General features: G+C 46.3%; 1 protein-coding gene and 1 long non-coding RNA gene across 5 annotated transcripts in view; one reads left to right on the plus strand and one right to left on the minus strand.

Annotated features, from left to right (window-relative positions):
• The window catches only part of BTBD11 (BTB domain containing 11), a 312,839-nt gene that overhangs the window by 267,632 nt on the left and 26,236 nt on the right, over positions 1 to 18,971 (minus strand). The window lies entirely within an intron of this gene.
• LOC115304641 lies at positions 1,262 to 5,608 on the plus strand. Its single transcript, XR_003914532.1, has 3 exons — positions 1,262 to 1,539; positions 2,081 to 2,212; positions 4,697 to 5,608. It is a non-coding gene; the product is annotated as an uncharacterized LOC115304641 (long non-coding RNA).

The raw sequence follows: 18,971 nt of genomic DNA on the forward strand, positions 1-18,971 counted from the left end.
AGAGAGAAACGGAGCGTGAGTGGGGGAGGAGCACAGAGAAAGGGATTCACAGAATCTGAAGCAGGCTCCAGGCTCTGAGCTGTCAGCACAGAGCTCGATGTGGGTCTCAAACTCGTGACCTGTGAGATCATGACCTGAGCTGAAGTCAGAGGTTTAACCAGCTGAGCCACCCAGGCACACCTGACTTCATATGCATTTTAAATACTGCATGCCAATCTGTCTTCTACTAGCACAGTGCATCCCTTTTCCCAACTGAGTTTTGTGTGTGTTTGTTTTTTATTTTTTTGGGGGGGGGGGAATGAACATATTTATTTTTTTAATAGTTTATTGTCAAATTGGTTTCCATATAACACCTGAATAGCCAAAGTTATATTGAAGAAGAAAACCAAAACGGGAGGCATCACAATCCCAGACTTTAGCCTCTACTACAAAGCTGTCATCATCAAGACAGTATGGTATTGGCACAAAAACAGACACATGGACCAACGGAATAGGATAGAGAACCTAGAACTGGGCCCACAAATGCATGGCCAATTAATCTTTGACAAAGCAGGAAAGAGTATCCAACGGAAAAAAGACAGCCTCTTTAGCAGGTTGTACCAGGAGAACTGGACAGCAAAATGCAGAAGAATGAAACTAGACCACTCTCTTATACCATACACAAAAATTAACTCAAAATGGCTGGAGGACCTGAATGTGAGACAGGAAACCATCAAAACCCTCGAAGAGAAAGTAGGAAACAGCCTCCTTGACCTCAACCGCAGCAGTTTCCTACTTGACACATCCCCAAAGGCAAGGGAAATAAAAGCAAAAATGAACTATTAGGACCTCATCAAAATGTTTTTTTTTTAATTTTTGAAGCCTGGTTGGGGAACCCTTGTGCACTTTTGCTGAGAATATAAACTGGTGCAGCCACTGTAGAAAACTATATATGGAAATACCTCAAGAATTTAAAAGTGGAAATACCACTGGATCCAGTAATTCTAGTACTGAATATTTACCCAAAGAATATGAAAACACTGATTCAAAAAGATACATGTACCCCTATGTACCCCTATGTTCACTGCAGCGTTATTTACAATGGCCAAATGATAGAAGCACCCCAGTATCCACTGATAGATGAATGAAGAAGAGTGGTTGTGTGTGTGCGTGCGTGTGTGTGGGTGGGTGGGTGGTGTCACAATGGAGTATTATTTAGCCATAAAAAAGATGAACTCTTCCCCAAGTGTTCATTGACCCAGACAGGCTTTCACCTCACACTCTCTGTAGTTACCATACCTCCTTGGGACAAAGGGATAAACTACAGCCACAGCAGCTACTGCCAATCTCCCATTTCTCTGTAATCTGAGGGAAGATGCCTCCTGAGGGAACAGAGCAGCAAGCAACCTGACTGGAGAAACAAGAATGGAAATGCACCGATGGTGGCAAACTCCAGGCCAATGGCTTTGATCAGCTGTATCCTCCCTAGTGGGGAGCAGTCCTGGCTCCTGACAAGATCCAGGCTGAGAACGAATGGCCAGCTCAGGCCCACACCTGCGGGTGATGATCTAAGTCTCGTAGTCAAGTGCTCCTGGGCCCGGGGAGGACGTAGGGTTCAGGAGGAGGCGGAGGTGGAAATCCACTACCTCACCACATCACAGCAATGACTATGCCCGACACCCTGAGAGACAAACACAGCTCAGGGCAAACAGCTCGAGAGGCTCGCTGCCATCATTTCCTTTCCTTGGTGTGGTGCAAAGGGGCTGAGCTTGGAGTCAGGCAGGCCTGAGTCGAGCTCCCTTCCCCTTGGCATTGAATTAATTCAGGGCACTGAGCTATTTATCTCCGTGCCTGGTACCATATCAGGCACACAGCATAAGCTTATCAATATTTGTTGACGTGAACTGTTTATGTGCTTCATATTCTTTTTCCTCAAGAAACCACCAACTTAGATAAGTACATTCATTTTATTCGAGGCACCCTGGCCCAGAATGTAAATAATAGTAATTCCTTTCAATTATCAAATGTGATCCGAGGTGCTTTCATATTCATTTTCAAGATTAATCCTTATATCAGTTCTCTTATGATGCTCATTATATAGATAAGTAGGATAAAGCTCAAAGAGGATAAGTAATCAACCCACGGTTTTCTGGAATGCAAGCTAATCAATGTGGAAGCACAACAGAATTAGAAAACCACCATGTTGCAGTCCTCAGCATAATAATCAGCCCAGGTAAGGATCAGCAACAGACGCAAATATATCTTTCTGGGAGAAAGATAGTTGGAGAACAGGATGTTCACATGCTCTCAAAGTATCACTGGCAGATTACTTAATAGCTACAAAGAGAGAATGGGTCTTTACAATGGGGAAATCTTAGAGTCACCACCTTGAACCAAGACACCTAACAATGTCTCCCATTGTGGGGCAGCCAGATATTACGTGCTTCCATGGGAGGCAGAAATAAGTACACAATAACACCTGTGCGTATTCCTGCCAAGCTTCTTTCATTTACTATAACCACGAGGAAGCCATCTGACAAATCCAGAATGTGGGACACTCTACAAGACGTGTAGTCCACTTTTCAAGATCAGTCATGAAAACGTAGACAGGCAGGGGAGCTGTTCTAGATTAAAAGGGACTAAAAAGATATAGCAGTCAAGTGTAATGCATTGCTGTCTAGATTGTTAAAAAGTTGTAAAGGTCATTCTTGAGACGTTTGAGGAAAATTACATAAAGACTGAATACTAGATGGGATTATTGAATTGGTATTAATTTGGGGGATATGATAATATTAGTAATGCTACATCTCTTGATTGCTGTAATGGTTTTGGGATTATATAGGAGAATGTCCATGTTCTCAGGAAGTGCAATGGAAACATCTAGAGTAAAGATTAGTGGTAAAAGTATCATGATGGGTGAGACTTACTTGTAAATGGTTCAGCAAAACCAGAGTGTGTGGGTGTGTAAAGAGAGAGCGAGGGAGGGACGGCGGGCATGCAAATGAGATAAAATAATAACAGCTGGTGAATCAACGTAATGATAAAGGGCACACAGGTATTCTTTTACTATTTCTTTAAATTTTCTGTAGCTTTAAATTTTTTTCAATCAAACTTGGAAGGAAGACATTGGTGTTCTGATTTGAAAGCCAAGGATCACCCAGGACAAGGACCCAACCCTCCAGGAGGTTTTTGGTGTATAAGCAGTGCTCCTTGCCACTGTCCCCAGGACTGCCACCAAATCCTTTTCTGGCCAGAAAGCATAATCGATCATTCAGACATAGGGGGTTACTTTCCTTTTCATTCATTAAAAAAAAATACTTTCTGTTGAAAGAGAACCAATATATACTCAGTATGGATTATAAAATGAAGTCTATTTTCCACCCCATTTTCATTTTAATAGTAAAACACATTTGCTAAATATCCCAATTAAAGGTTGAAGAAAAGGCCATACTTCACTGTTTAAGCTGCATTCTCACTAATTTGGTCATTGGTTAAGGGTTTAAGAGAGATGGCTGCCTTCGGGGGGCATAAGTATTGTCCTCCACTCAGTCCTCTCCCCAGCAGGCATGACTAATCATTCACCGTGAGCTTTCCCCCTAAGCCTCACATGGTACCCTGCAGTGCTTCCTGGTGGTAGAGTTTTCCTTTTTTCCTTTCCTTCTCCTTCCTTTTTTTCTTTAAAGACATTAGAAGAGAAAAATATGCACTCTTCCCTTCCCAGGAGGCTCACATCCACAGAGCTTCTGTAAGGAGTTTTCTCTAGAAAAGAGTTGTTTCCAAGGTCCCTGATTCCTTCCCGTCACTATTTATTCAACAATCATGTGTTAACTGCCTACTGTGTGCTAGTGTCTTGGGCACCAAGATGAATGAGATCCAGTTCTCTTCCCAAAGGCTCCCCAACAGATCCTGACCGAGGTTCAAAAAGGGCACAGAGCAAGGAATGACCCACTGGCTGGGAAGGGGAAGAAAAGGCCTCAAAGAGAAGGTGGCACATTCTCAGACGCCTTCTAGAAGAGGCAGTGCGGCGTGAAAGGTGCGGGTGCCAGTGGGGTTATTAGCAGGGGCGGATGGTGTGTTCTCACAATGCAGCATCCCTTCTGTGGCCCGTCAGGTCCTGCAGGCACCTCGGCCGACTGCTGCTCCATCTCAGCACCAGATGGTCATTGACTGCCAGCATCGCTTTGCTGGTGGTTGAGTTCATGAAAGCTACTCTCTCATGAGTGAAATCTAACCTTTCGATTTGTGGTGGGTAGGTTCACTGCTGCAGGTGGAATGGGTAGTTCTCTGTGGGGGTTTGCGCGGTGCCAAGCTAGACCCACCCAAGGTCATGAAACACCTCTCTCCCCATGCCTGGAATTCCATTTCATCACGGGAAAAGCACTCTAGCAGGGAGAGGACATGGTGGGACTGGGGGAGGGTGACAGAAACCACCATTTACTGAGCAGTTACTATGTAACTGCTACATAGGTATTTGCATCCACTCATTTACCTCAACGACCTTGGGAGTCAGGGAAGGGGGGAAGAAGATAACCCAGATGGCTCCCTTACGGCTAGATCAGGATCAAAATCTGACATAATTATGAAGCAGGTGGAGAGAAAAGGAAAAAAGAAAAAAAAGAACCTTTTTTTTTTTTTGGTGTTTACCCTGTGTATTAAGTGTCCACATATGGGATCTGAAAAGCTCTAAAAGGTAAGTAGTATTATTCCTATTTTGCAGATGGGCAAGCTGAGGGTGCAGGAGAGTCTCTTAATCATCATCGTTGCTATCACAGCACAAACAGCAGGCACGCTTGCTCTGTATCAGGCTCTGCAAACACTTTATATCTATCACCTTACTTATCACTCCGACCCTGTGCCGCGAGCATTATTATGACCACTTGAACTGTGGAGATACTGAGTTAAGGGGAGGTTAAATCACCTTTCCCATCTCAAGATCACACTTGTTTGGTAGGTGTTGGTCTGGGATTCAAACCCAAGTCCATCGGACTCTACGCCCACATTCTCGAGCACTGCTAACACTACCTCTCAAATGTGTGCAGTGTGCCAAGTGCCACCGGGCTAGGGCAGCCACTGTGACAGTGAACCGCACACACTACCACTCAGAGGAGTCTATCTGGACCTCTTTTAAGTGTATGCAAGTTATTCTTTAGACCCAATCTAAAAAGAAAAGAAAAGCAGCCTCAACAACAATTAAAATTATATTTTGGCTGCAGAAGCCTCCAGCAGCAATGGCTTATGCTTGTCTCAGGCCTGCTACATGCCATGTACTGTTCTAATCAACACCACACATATGGTGGTGGACACAGCACAGCTCACCCATATTCCTGGGCTTCTGGACCATTTCTGCCACCTTGAATTTATGCACAGCCATGCAGTTTGCTCTGGCCAATGAAACGCAAGCAGAGTGATTTGTGTCACAGGCTGTTGAAGCGTCTGAGAGCCAGTACATCATTCACGTAATCTGTCTTCTTCGCGGTAGCAAGCATGGGAGCACATTGATATGAAGGGGCCGTAAAACTGAAGCAGCCTGGAGGATGTTGGGCCAACACACGAAAGCAACTGTCCTGGAAGTCATCCAAATCTTCGGAAGACATTGCACGAATAGGAAATAAACTTTGGTTGCAATAAACCTCTGAGACTTGGGATTTGTCTGTTCCTGCAGGGTAGGTAGCATAAGCCAGCCTGCTTTGACTAACAGCCAACGGATCCTCCGATCAGCTCTATGATGTGGGTGCTATTATTCGCATTTGACAGACAGCACCCTATGGCACAGAGGGGCTAGGTAACTTGACCAAGATCACACAGCTAGTAAAAGGCAGAGCCAACTCTGAACCTCCAAGAACCCAGGCTCTGTATCAGTACCTTGTATTTCCTCACTAACATTTTAAATCAGATATACTAATGCATAAACATCCAGGTCTATAAGGTTCTTGATACATCTTAGCCAATGATTAAAGAATAAGAGAATTATAAGAACATATAATTAAAGAAACACCAAAATTGCTTGCTTTAAAAAAGAAAAAAAATAAAACAAGCCTAGCTTCTACTTGTAAGGCAGTTAATACTGAAAATGGGTTACAAGAGAGGTGACTGTTCTTTGGAGAATTGCCTGGAATGGCGGAAAACCACTTAAAGGAAAACTCAATTTCTCTTTCTTTACCCAATTCCTCAGAGGTTACCCCAAAGGACCATAAGGCACAATTAAAAGTATAATCAATGTTCTCACCCACCCCCCAAATACATGTTTTTTCCTAATTAAAAAATATATTTATTTAACAGATTCATTATATTCTTCCTGAATCAAAGCAAATCTTTAATGAGTTGCTGAGATCCTCAAGATAAAATGGAATCATCAAAAATTACACATTGTGAACTCGAGTGTGTCTCTCTCGGCCCTCTTTGAAGCAAGGACACTTGTCAAGGTCCCCTCTGTTGTGTGTAGTCCGTCATAATCGCTGCTGGTTGTAATTTAGGACACTTGGTTAAGTGGTTCTTTCCAAAGCAATTAATGAATTTCATGGGAACAGGGTTGGTCAGAAGGTCTGAAGAATCCTGTGAGGGCATGCCATTTCAACCTCAGGACCCTGGCTCTTAGTCAACTTTTCCCCTACGTTTCAGGCTTGTCAAATCTTTCAAAAGTCAGATGATGCCAACGGTGAGGGAAACATTACTAACACCTGAGAGAGTGTGGTCTCTGGAGTCAGGCGGCCTGGGTCCAAATCCCAGCTCCTTCATGTTCTACCAGCTAGGAGATTTGGGACACAGTTGCTTAATCCTCTAAGCCTCGTTTACAAGACAGGAATGGCCAAAATACCCATTTCATTGTTGGAAGGATCAAAGGAATAGATGCATGCAAAAAAGCCTAGCATAGTGTGCAATACAAATTAGCTGTCATTTTAATAATAATTATTAGAGAACACTATTGTCCTCTCCTGCTGTTTCCTGCCATGCAGGGGGACATCCATTTGTAGAACACTCCTAGCTTTTCTGACCCTCTTACTCACTCCTTCCCTGGGGAGTCGGAGTGATTCATCTGGTGAGTTTGCTGGGAGAGCTGGCAGGCATAGCTCAGCCCATCAACTCACCTTCTCCTTGGAAGTCAGCTGCCTGTAGGAAGCAATCATTCTGCTGAACTCCTGCATTGCCACAGCTTTCTAGCGGGGGAGGGGAGGGCTGCCGTTTTCCAGCATGGCCTGCAAGTAGGCACTTAACACCTGATTAGCTGCAGGTCCAGTGTTAGGAAGGGCATTGTTTCTGCATATCCAAGCCATGTTCTCCAAACTAGTCTATATTAGTCATAAAAGGGATATTTTCATCTCCATCTGCCTGGCATATCCTGTCTACATCAGCTGTATTAGAACTGGGGTAGAGAAAAGAGGTGTTATTTATTGGACTGCCTCCAACCTCAGTGACTGTCGTGGCAATCTAACTGGCAGGGATTCAAGGCCTTTTATGAGCTGGCTGGCCCAACCCCTGCAATCCCACGTTTAGCAATTTATCCTTAGGATATAACCAATCACATATGAAAAGTTGTATTACAGGGTAATTCACTCCAGAGCGGTTTATAGAATCAGAGTGGGATACGACCTAAGGGTCCACTATTAGGGACGGACTGTAAGACAGAACACGGCACAATCATTTTCAACAATGCTGTCAAAGAGCATCATGATGTATACAGGTGTTCATAATCTGAAAAGTAAAAAAGGTAAGCACAGAACAATATGTACTTTTTTGTAAGGAAAATATTAAGTGCATAAAAATATTTAGAAAAAGTATTCAAGTTGTTAACACTTTAGGTGGTGGGATGGTGGGTCACTTAGATTTTTTCGTGTATTGTTTATGTAAAAATGCTCCAATTTCTCCCTGATGGACATGGATTTCTTCTAAAAGGTACTTTTCGTTTTTAAAGAAGCCAGGTGCACCATGGCTAAGGGAGAGAACTTCTCTGAGGGGTTTGATCTTTGCTTCTGGCTTCTTTGGAAACAGAGCCATTAGGTCAATATGACTGTTCATAAAGCCAAGAGTCTATGTATACATCCACCACCACCACCATCCCCTACATCTACTGACACCACCAAGACCCTCTGCATCCACCTACAACCACCAACACCTTCTACAACTATCTACACCACCAGCATCCTCTACGTCTGTTTACACCACCAACATGCCCTATGTCCACCTACACCTCCTACATCCACCTAGGCCACCAACATGCCCATGTCTACCTACACCAACACCCCCTACATCTCTCTACAGCATTAACATCCTCTATGTCTACCTACATCACCAATACCCCCCCTGCATCTACCTACACCACCACCATCACCTACATCTATCCAGTACCAGTGTTCTCTGGGTACCACAAAGCTCTGAGCCTGTGGGCACAATCTGAAAAGGAGCGGTGCCTGGAAGTCCAGGGAGCCCACAGGAACTCCACATGTATCTAATTAGGAGCCATTTCCCCTTTTGCAGGCTTTGGTCTTCACTGACAAATTTGAGGCCAGGATTGGGTGTCCTCAGGGTCTCTCAACTCTGACATCAATGATCCCACTTCCTGGGCATCAGCCCATGCACCCCTGCCTCTTGCCTTTTGTCCCCTCCAGTCACTCAACCTCAGTTTAAGTCTAGACACAGCATCTGACCTTTTCTATTAGTGTGAATATCAACTTCCAGAGACTAAGATGATGGCATTTCTTGAGGTCAGGAGGTCAGGTCAATGTAACTGCCCCTTCTGTCTTATCCTGCCCACCAGAGGGGACATCAGACTCTGAGGGATGGGTAAGAATAGCCTAGATGTTTGATAGCAGTGGATCTTACATCAGAGTCCCCCAGGAGAGCTTGTTTAAACAAAGGTTTGGATCCCACTCCCAAGGTTTTTGATTCAGAAGATCTGGGGTGGTTCTGAGACTAAATTTTGAGAACCTTCTACGGTCTGGCCCCTCCCCGCCACTACTAGTCTGAACTCAGCTCTACATTCCCCTTGCTCAACCCACTCCAAGCCAGACTCTGCACTAGTCTTTAAACATACCAGGCACATTCCTGCCTCAGGGCCTTTGCACATACTATCTGCACTATCTAGAGGGCTCTTCCCCTGTTATCTGTATAGCTCTTCCCTAACCTCTTTAAAAATCTTTACTACATTGTCACTCTCTCAGTGAGGCTTTTTCCCTGCTTTATTTTTCTCTGTAAGACTTATCCTCACATAGAATAGTATGTATTTTACATCACTGGTTTTGTCTCTGTTTCTCTGACTGGACGTAGGCTCCATGAGGGCAAGGGGTTCTCTTGCTTTTATTTACTGCTACATCCCAGAATAGTATCTGGTATACTGTAAGTAATCTAATGTTTGTTGAAGGAAGAGAGAGAATGACAAAGCCAGAGAGGGAAGGGAAGGGAAGGAGAGATGGGGTGGGGGCAGGAAGCAGAGAAAGAGAGAGGGGTAGGTAGAGGAAGCAAAGAAGAAAGGAAGGGATTTTACAGACAAGTAATATTCTTTTAAGAGTAACAGATCAACAACATGGGTGCCTACTTTGTCATTTTGCCAAATAGGAGCTTTAAAAGCTCAGAAACTTTGGGGCTCCTGGGTGGCTCAGTCAGTTAAGCTTCTGACTCTTGGTTTCTGCTCAGGTCATGATCTCACAGTTCGTGGGTTCAAGCCCCACATTGGGTTCTGCACTGGCAATGTGGAGCCTGCTTGGGATTCTCTCTTCCTCTCTGCACCTCCCCTGCTCTCTCTCTGAATACATAAATATTTGTTTGAAAACTTAGAAACTTCACTTACCATCTCCAACAACCCCAACCCCCTCCCCCAGGGCCCTGCAGAGTGGACCAGAAGCCACCAAGCACGGGGCAGCCTGGGTGAATGGTGGCCTGAAGTTGGATGACACACAGCCTATGTGGCCACTCTGGACACCATTTCAGGAAACAAAGGACATTTTAGCTCTACTGCCTTTCAAGTAGCAGAGCAGAGGCATTAGCTTTCACTTTGAATGCCTAAGACACTGAAGGATGCTGCAGCCACCACCAGGACACCTGCCGTGGAGGAGCTGGCAGCGACGGAAGCATGGGTGTGCCATGGACCTGCCATCCTTGCAGAAGACACCCCAAAAATACAGGCTGACTTCATGAACGACATTTGCCTCCTGTAATATGCTGGCTGTCTAAGGGTACAAACACAGTGACATTTCAAGACACCGCCAAATGCACATGCACTTCCCAGGCTCTAACTTAGAAGGATTCCTCTGGATCCCCTCAACTCCTCAAGGCCAGGAATTATTATCTTTGTATTCACAAGGCTAAATTCAAATTCCACCTCAGCTGGGCTTCAGTAAATATTTGTTTTTCCTTTGTTTAAAAAAAATGTATTTATTACTTCTGAGAGAGACAGAGAGAGGAGGGAGGGAGGGGGGAGGGGCCTGAACTCACCAACTGTGAGATCATGACCTGAGCTGAAACCAAGAGTTGAACAACTTCACCAAATGAGCCACCCAAATGCCCCTGTTTTTCCTTTTAAGTTCAGAAACCAAATTCTGGCTTCAGTGCCTATGCCTAGAGGGTCTGATTCTAAAGTATGAGAGAATTCATGGGGTGCCTGGGTGGCTCCACCAGTTAAGCATCCGACTTGGGTAAGGTCATGATCTCATAGTTCGTGGGCTCAAGCCCTGCATCAGGCTCTGTGCTGACAGCTCAGAGTCTAGAGCCTGCTTCAGATTCTGTGTGTGTCTCTTCTCTCTCTGCCCCCACCAATAAATAAACATTAAAAAAATAATTAAAAAATAAACGATGAGAGAATTCAGGGGCACTGAGCCTAGTGCTTGGCACATAGTATGTCCTCAGTAAGTGCTGACTGACTGGTTCACTAAGAGATCTTCTGACTTATCCAAATACGGAACACGGCTCTGTGGCCTCGACTGCTCCTGAGGCCACTGCTTGTATTCTCCTCTAGAGGAGAGGGATGGTGCAGAACAGACCCGTTTGGAGTGTTGTTGGACATGGCGAGCGGAGGCGGAGATGGAAAAAAAGCAGCAAGTGGCCCATAGGATGCGAAGTCTTCAGCCTTGAGAAACAACCAGATACTCGCTGATTTCCCCACATTAGGGGTCAGAGCGGCTGGTAGGATGGTGGTGTGATGAGTGTGCCCACATTCCCACAGACCACAAGCATAGGGGCTGGATGTCAGCCTCCCAACATTTCCACAACGGCTCAAGCCATCGCTGCTTCTACACTTACCCTTACCTCCCTGGTGCCAGGACCCAGCGCCCTGCCAGCCTTCCTTTCTCGAGGGTCAGGGGAAAAGGCTTCCTTCCAGTCCTCTGAAAGGAAGGGGGACAAGCCACTCATACATCACTGTGCCCCTCTTACTCCATTCCTCTGTCACTGAGTCATCAATGATGTAGCAAGTGCCTATGGTGGGTCTGCTACAGTGCCTGGTGCTGAGGATACCACTATAAAGAATACACAGGACCGGCCTGCTTAGAACTCCCCATCAAGGCTGAAAATACCTGTAGACAAATCACTGCACACCACGCTAGTGTGGTCTCCCTATCACTGCTGGACATGAGCTGGTTTGAGGTGATACACAGATAAACACTTTTATTTGGGGTTATGTGTTTATTTTCATATGTATTTTTAAAAAACTAGCCCATCAAATGCTCTGGGTCACATGCATTTGTGCAGTAGACATGTTTTTGATAAATAAAATTGATAGTGTGAAGTTGATTATGATAAAAATGAGATAAACAAAGCACAAGGGGTGGAAGGAACTCATGAGGGTGCCACGCAAATGGCTGAGGTTTCAGTCACACTGGTCGTGGATGAGAACACAGACGGGGGTTCGAATCCCTGTCCTGCTGCTTGCCAGCACGGTGATTCTGAATGAGTTATTTGCTCACCCGGGGCCTTGATTTCTTCCTGCATAAAGTGATTATGTCTACCTCATGATGCTGATGTAGATAATTACCTTGTTGTTCTATTATCACACCATCATATTCTCCCCGTGCCTGTAACAGACGGTTGGAAAACTTGCTGCACTTTTGGTTTGGGGGAGAGGGAAGTGGCAAAGTGCTCAAAGCGCTGAGTGGAGAGCCAGCCATGAAAACAGATAAGGGAATGAGAAGATGGCTTCACTCCTGAGCCCAAGGAGCTGCGGGGAGGGTCCCTGATGAGAAGGGAGGCAGCCAGATGGCGGAAGCCCAGGCCTCCAAGCAGCAGCTCTTCCTGCAGCCATGGCCCCACTATCTCACGGGGCCGCAGCCCACCCACAAAGCCATGGCTCCTTCCCCGAATGGCCTGTCAGAGCCACAACTCCTCCGAAATTTTAATCCCAGTGGGTCTCCGCTTCCTAAGGGCTGCAGCTCACTGACTGTGGACGGCAGCTCAGAAGGATCTGCAAGAGGGACAGGCTGGGTCTCTTATGACACTGATGGCCCAGCAGGAGGGCCTCAGGAAAGACCTCACAAATGACAAACACCCCAGCTAGGGGAGAGACTTAAGTCTTTGATTCATATGGGCAAGGGGTCCCTCCAACTTTGCTGTGCATAAGAGCAGGGGCTCCGAGGGTGAAGCAGCCATGCCATGGAACTGGGCTCAGCGATAAAATGCACAGGACTGTGGATGAATCTCAAGTGACTATGATAGGTGCACGAAGCTGAAGCAAAAGGCAGCGTAATGTAAGGTTACAGCCATCACACTCCAGAGAAGGCAAAACAACAGGGCCAGAGAGTAAGCCCGTGATTGCCTGGGGTTAGGGTACGTACGTGGAGACATACATGGAGACATCACTTCATATCCACGAGGATGGCTATCATCAAAAATACAGATAATACCAAATGTCGGCAAGGATGTGGAAAGGGTTCCTCAGACACTGACTAGAATTAAGAAATGGTGCTGCCGCTGCAGAAAACAACCCGGCAGTTCCTTGAAATGTACCCTGTGACCCAGTAATTCCATATGAAGACCTATGTCCCCACAAAAACGTGTCCGCCACTGTTCACAGCTACATTTTTTATGACAGCCCAAAAGCAGAAACAACTGAAATGTCCATCAACTGGCAGATGGATAACCAAACACGGCATAACCACACGATGGAACATTATCCGTAGAGCGTCTTAACTCAGTCAACTAAGCTCTGACTCTTGATTTCGACTCAGGTCATAAATCTCACTCGATGCTGTGGGATCGAGCCCGGGTCAGGCTCTGTACTGGGTGTGCAGCCTGCTTAAGATCCTTGCCCCCATTCTCTCTTTGCCCCTCCGCCCCTCAACCTCTCTTTCTCAAAACAAAATAATGGAACATTATTCATTCATAAGAAGGAAGGAAGTACAGGTAAAGCTACAACACAGAAGAACCTTGAACATTTGCTGCTCAGTGAAAGAAGCCAGTCAACAAAAGCCCAGATTGTATAGGATCCCATCTGTACGAAATGCCCAGAATGGGCAAATCCTAGAGACAGAAAGTACATGTCAAGGGCTGAGGCAGGGGAAGAGGACACAGGAAGAGGGAACGGACTGTGTTTAGGGCTTCATTCAGGGGAGAACGAAGTCGTCCTGAAACAGACTGCAGTGATGGTCATACACCTCTGTGACTACGTACACCGAAAACCACTGAACTTAACCAGGTAAATTGTATGGTATGTGAATTATATCTCAAAAAAGCTGTTACAAAAACCAAGTGGTAATAAATTACCAAAAGTTAACAACAATGAATGGAGAAGGTTTAACTACATAGGGATAAAACAAGGGAACTTGCAGAAAAGGTCGGAGAATAGTCTCTATCTTGTCTCTGGTATTGGTTACCTGACTCTATGCATTTGTCAGAACTCACAGAACTATACACCGAAGATTCAAAATAAGCTGGCCTCTCCCAGTCAACATTAAAAGTGGTTACCCTCTCGTAGACGCCATGCTAAGCACTGTACATGCTTTGAATTATTTAATCCTTAAGGCAAACTACTAAGTATTCCTCGGCCTATTTTACTCTGGGCAAACGGAGGCTCAAGGGGGTGACTTGCCTGGGATCATGGGAAATGTTTTCAGAATCTGAACCCAGTGCCGTTGGACTCCAGATCCCATGTCAATATCCACTGTGCTCTGCCTCCCTACACACTGACTATCTGGAACATTCCCTGGACACCTGTCAGGAAGTCTTCAGTGGTCCCCTCAGCTCATTGCTGCCCCACCGGTGGGTTCTCGAGGGCTGAGACTGTGCCGGAGGGCTTTCCATCGCTCAGATCCATGTACTCCACAAATGTTTGGGGATCAGGGTATAATGAAAGAGAGGCAGGGAAATGCCATTTGGAAATGCAGACAAGGAGTCTAAGATGAGCCGAATTCCTGGGTCTCCTGACCCTTGGCCTCAAGCCTGGCCAGGAGGCCACAAAGCGCCTGGATCAAATTATCTGAGCTTCAGCTGAAGAGAAGGAGACCACACCTAAACTCTGGCAAACACTTATTCTCAAAGATACAGTGCTTCTGCTCCTGAAAGAATTTCTTCACCTCACTAACTCTTGGGGGTCAGCGAGACCCAGGCGTTCCTATAGGCTGCACGCTTCCTCATATCTCTCAGACCCATTCCCTTCTCTCCATTCCAGCTGCCTCCCCAGGCTGCCATATCTCCTTTCTGCCTACAATCTCTCCCACCTCCTCTGCCAGTCTCCTCCCTGGGCCTGATCCTTCACCCGATAAGTCCCACAATCAGAGAAAAGGCTTGAAAACAGAAATCTGATCACATCATTCTCCTGATACTGGAGATAGCCTCTTTGATACAAATGAGAAAAAGGCACCCTCCTCCAGGCAGGCCATGTCCTGGGGCCCACACCTTAGTGAGTAGAGGCACCCCCTTAGTGGGTACCCTTGTACAGAACACAACCTGGGTAACTGAGCAGGGCAACCCTGACCTTCACTGTTTGCCCGCTGCTCCAAGAACAAACACCAAACCCCTGCCAGCGGCCTCTAAGGTCCTGTTCAACATGACCCTGGCCTATTTCTGCAGGCTCCTCTTCCTCCAGACTGCGCCTCTCCCTCCCTCCACACTGCACTCCTCCCTCGGTCCAGTCAGCACAGCTCTGGATTCCCTAAGCGTTCCATGCGTGCCCACTCTTTGCACAAACTGTTCTCTCTAAGCCTATCCAACTTCTGCACCTCTTTCATCTCTCACCTTGGATGTCCCTCCCTTCACCGGAGCCTCACCCAACCCCACCATGCGAGACACATGCCTCCCTCCTGACACCCTTCTTTACCTTGTGCCGTAACAGCCTGCCACTCAGCTGTCTGCCCCTGGAGCCCCTGCTCTGCAAGGGCAGGAGCCAGCTGCTTCTTCACCAGTGTATCTGGAGCACATACTTGGGCACAAGGGAGATATTTATTGAATGAATGAATGAACGAATGAACTCATGAAGAGGTGAATGAGGGAAACAAGATGGTTTTTGCCATCAGTAGGACACAGATTTTGAGATCGAGAAAGGGCACCTGCTAACTCGGCTGGGCCATCATTTTACTGGGGAGGAGTCTGATGCCCGTCACTTCCCTTGGCTCACACGCATGCAGTCATTAGAAGCCAGGCCAAACCTCCATCCCCTACAGCAGGCAGAGAACGGGAATGCCTCTGGCAAAATGGATGCTCCTTTGGAGAAAGTCTGATGACAAAATGCAGTGGGACACAGCGGTGAAGGCCCCAAAGCTTTGCATTGCAATCAGAAGGCCCAGGGCTGCTTACTAGCTGTGTGGCCCTGGACGGGTGATTCCAACACTCTGGGTCTCCAATCTGGAAAATGGGAATGAGGGTAACATACTGCATGACCTATGAGTACTGATGAAAGAGACCCAGCACGAAAAGTACTTAGCACAGGGCCTGGCACTTGCTAATCAATTAAAATGAGCTGTGAATCCTGTAACTGAATAATGCTTCCTATCTCTGTGACTCACCCTCCTTTCTCCCTCACTGGGCCCCAGGCCCAGGCTTTCCTCTTTGCCAATCCCTTCAGCACCCCTGACTCCCTCCCATCCCTCGCTATGGTACAAGGGACAACTGAGATCTCATTAAAGGAAACTGAGGACTCCAAAATAGTCTTTAGGCTTTCAAACAACCCCCTCCATCTAAAATATCCTCTTCCACATCTGGGAAAGAAGAGGGAGCCTTTAATAACATGGATCAGACCATGTTCAATATCAGGTCAGGGAAGATAGCACCTTCTTAAAAATATTCCCTTGGGCACCTGGGTGGCTCAGTCGGTTAAGCCTCCGACTTCGGCTCAGGTCAGATCTCATGTTTGTGGGTTCGAGCCCCATGTCTGGCTCTGTGCTGACAGCTAGCTCAGAGCCTGGAGCCTGCTTCTGGTTCTGTGTCTCCTTCTCTCTCTGCCCCTCCCCCGCTCATGCTCGGTCCCTCTCTGTATCAAAAATAAATAAAACATTAAAAAAATTTTTAAATAAATAAAAATATTCCCAACCTGTTCTCCCCAGTATCTTGATACTTGCAGCTTTGGGTAGATTTTGGTTTGGAACCAAAGGCTCCAATTGTGTTTTTCCGTTTAGGTCTCTGGGCGGCATGTGGCAAATTTACCTCTAGATCTCCAGGGAAGCAGAATAATGAATTATTAGCATTTTATCTGAGGAACGCACATTCCATAAAGTCGGGGAACAATGTGATTTTTTTCCCCTGAATTAATTTCATTTTATTTTTAAATTGTCATAGAAAAGGAGTAGAAGAAATAGATTGTTTCCTGATCAGCAAAGATCGCCCTTGACTTTGAGAGGGAAGAAAGTCGTTCATTTTCCCGGATTACTGGATGGGAAGCAAACAGGAGCTCTCTCTACCTCACCTAAGGTGCATGTATTTTGTGCTTTCATGGTTTTAATCCCACAGTCACTGGGGACGGTCAACTAGCATGCCAGGAGGAATGAGTCTGGATGTTTTTCTTAAGAGCCCAAAGGGGGCTGTCTGTGTTTCCACAGCACTCTGTCTATACCTCTGTCTATACGCCCTGCACTGCAATTCTGTTCTCCATGCCTATCCCACCGCTAGCACATGCTCCTCAGAGTCAGGCATTCCCCCCTGCATCTTTATCCCCAGGTAGGGGTGCCAATGATAATACCAAATGCCCAGTTAAAACTGAATGTCAGATATGCACGCAATATTCAGGATATAACTTACAGTAAAAAACATTCCTGGGGCACCTGGATGGCTCAGTCGGTTAAGCACCTGACTTTAAAAAATTTTTTTTTAACGTTTATTTCTGAGTGGTAGAGAGAGAGAGACAGAGAATGAGCAGGGAAGGGGCAGACAGAGAGGGAGACACAGAATCTGAAGCAGGCTCCAGACTCTGAGCTGTCAGCATAGAGCCCAATGCGGGGCTTGAACTCATGAACCATGAGATCACGACCTGAACCAAGGTCAGATGTTTAACCAACTGAGCCGCCCAGGCACCCAAGCCTGACTCTTGATTTCTGCTCAGGTGATGATCTCACAATTCGGGAGATGGAGCCTTGCCTCCATCTTGCACAGATTCTGCTTGGGATTCTCTTTCTCCCTCTCTCTCTGTCCCTCCCACTCCTCCTCAAATAAACTTAAAAAAAAAATCCTTGTTTATCTGACATTCAAAATTTCATTGGCACCTTTTTGAAAACATTTAATTTAAATGTTAGTTATCATACTATAGGAGTAGAAATGAGTGATTCATCACATACATACAACACCCGGCGCTCATCTCAAAAGGTGCCCTCCTTAGTACCCATTCCCTGTCTAGCCCATCTCCCACCCACCTCCCTCCATCAACCCTCAGTGTGTTCTCTGTCATTAGGAGTCTCTTGTGATTTGTTTCCCTTTCTTCTCTTCCCCCCTCATCTTTCCTTATGTTCCACTGTTTTGTTTCTTAAATTCCATATGTGAGTGACATCATATGACATTTGTCTTTCTCTGACTTATTTTGTTTAGCATAAAACGCTCTAGTTACATCCACATTGTACCAAAAGGCTAGATTTCATTCTTTTTGGTGGGTGAGTAATATTCTATATGTAGCTATATGCACACACACACATCCACATCACATCTTCTTTGTCCGTTCATCGGTTGATGGATGGTTAGGTTCTCTCCACAGGTTGGCTATTGTTGACAGTGCTGCTATAAACATTGCGGTGCATGTGCCCTTCCGAATCTGTATTTTAGTATCCTTTGGGTAAATACCTAATAGTGCAATTGCTGGGTCGTAGGGTATCCCTATTTTTAGTTTTTCGAAGAACCGCCATACTGTTCTCCACAGTGGCTGCACCAGTGTGCATCCTCACCAGCAGTGCAACAGGGTTCCCCTTGCATCCTACCGTTGACACCGCTTTTATTTGCTAACGGTGGCAATCTTAACTCCAGGGTTTTTTTTTTATCTCATCCCATGACTCTGAAAAATAATACCCATAGGCCCATTTTATAGTTGAAGAAACAGAGGCTCAGAGAGGCTAAGTAACCTACTAAGATTACACAGCGAGTGGTGGTAGAGCTGACGTGAACTTCTCTTTCCATTGGCGTGCTCATCTACATGTTGGGGGTGAATGAAAGAACGGGTGCATGCACGCAGACCGTGAGCAGCCGGGGAACCCGCTATGCACCTTACTCTGAGTCATCATTCCCTCCCTGGAATCCCAGCCTCACGTCCTTATTAGTGAGATTGCTGCCCCACATTCTTCTTCTTGGGAAAGGGCCAGCTTCCTGGGAACAACACTGATGTGGTAGATGAGGCCAGGTTTCCCAAGTGAAAACAAATCTCCTGGTGCCAGAACAGCAGGAGGGGGGTAGGTGGCTGGACAGAGCAGACTGCTCACCGTCCTGAGAAACCGGTGCACTGGAGCTCAAGGCCTGGACGCTGACCACCCCCCATCTGCAGCCGCCCTCCTCTGAGCTCAGAGCAGACAGAGAGCACAGGGCAAGGGGTGAGGGGGTTCCTACCTCCACTCCAGCCCTGTGACCTCAGAGAGCTCACAGGGCAGCACGGCAGGCCCACAGAGAGA

This window comes from Suricata suricatta, chromosome 10, assembly GCF_006229205.1.
Source record: "Suricata suricatta isolate VVHF042 chromosome 10, meerkat_22Aug2017_6uvM2_HiC, whole genome shotgun sequence".
NCBI lineage: Eukaryota > Metazoa > Chordata > Mammalia > Carnivora > Herpestidae > Suricata > Suricata suricatta.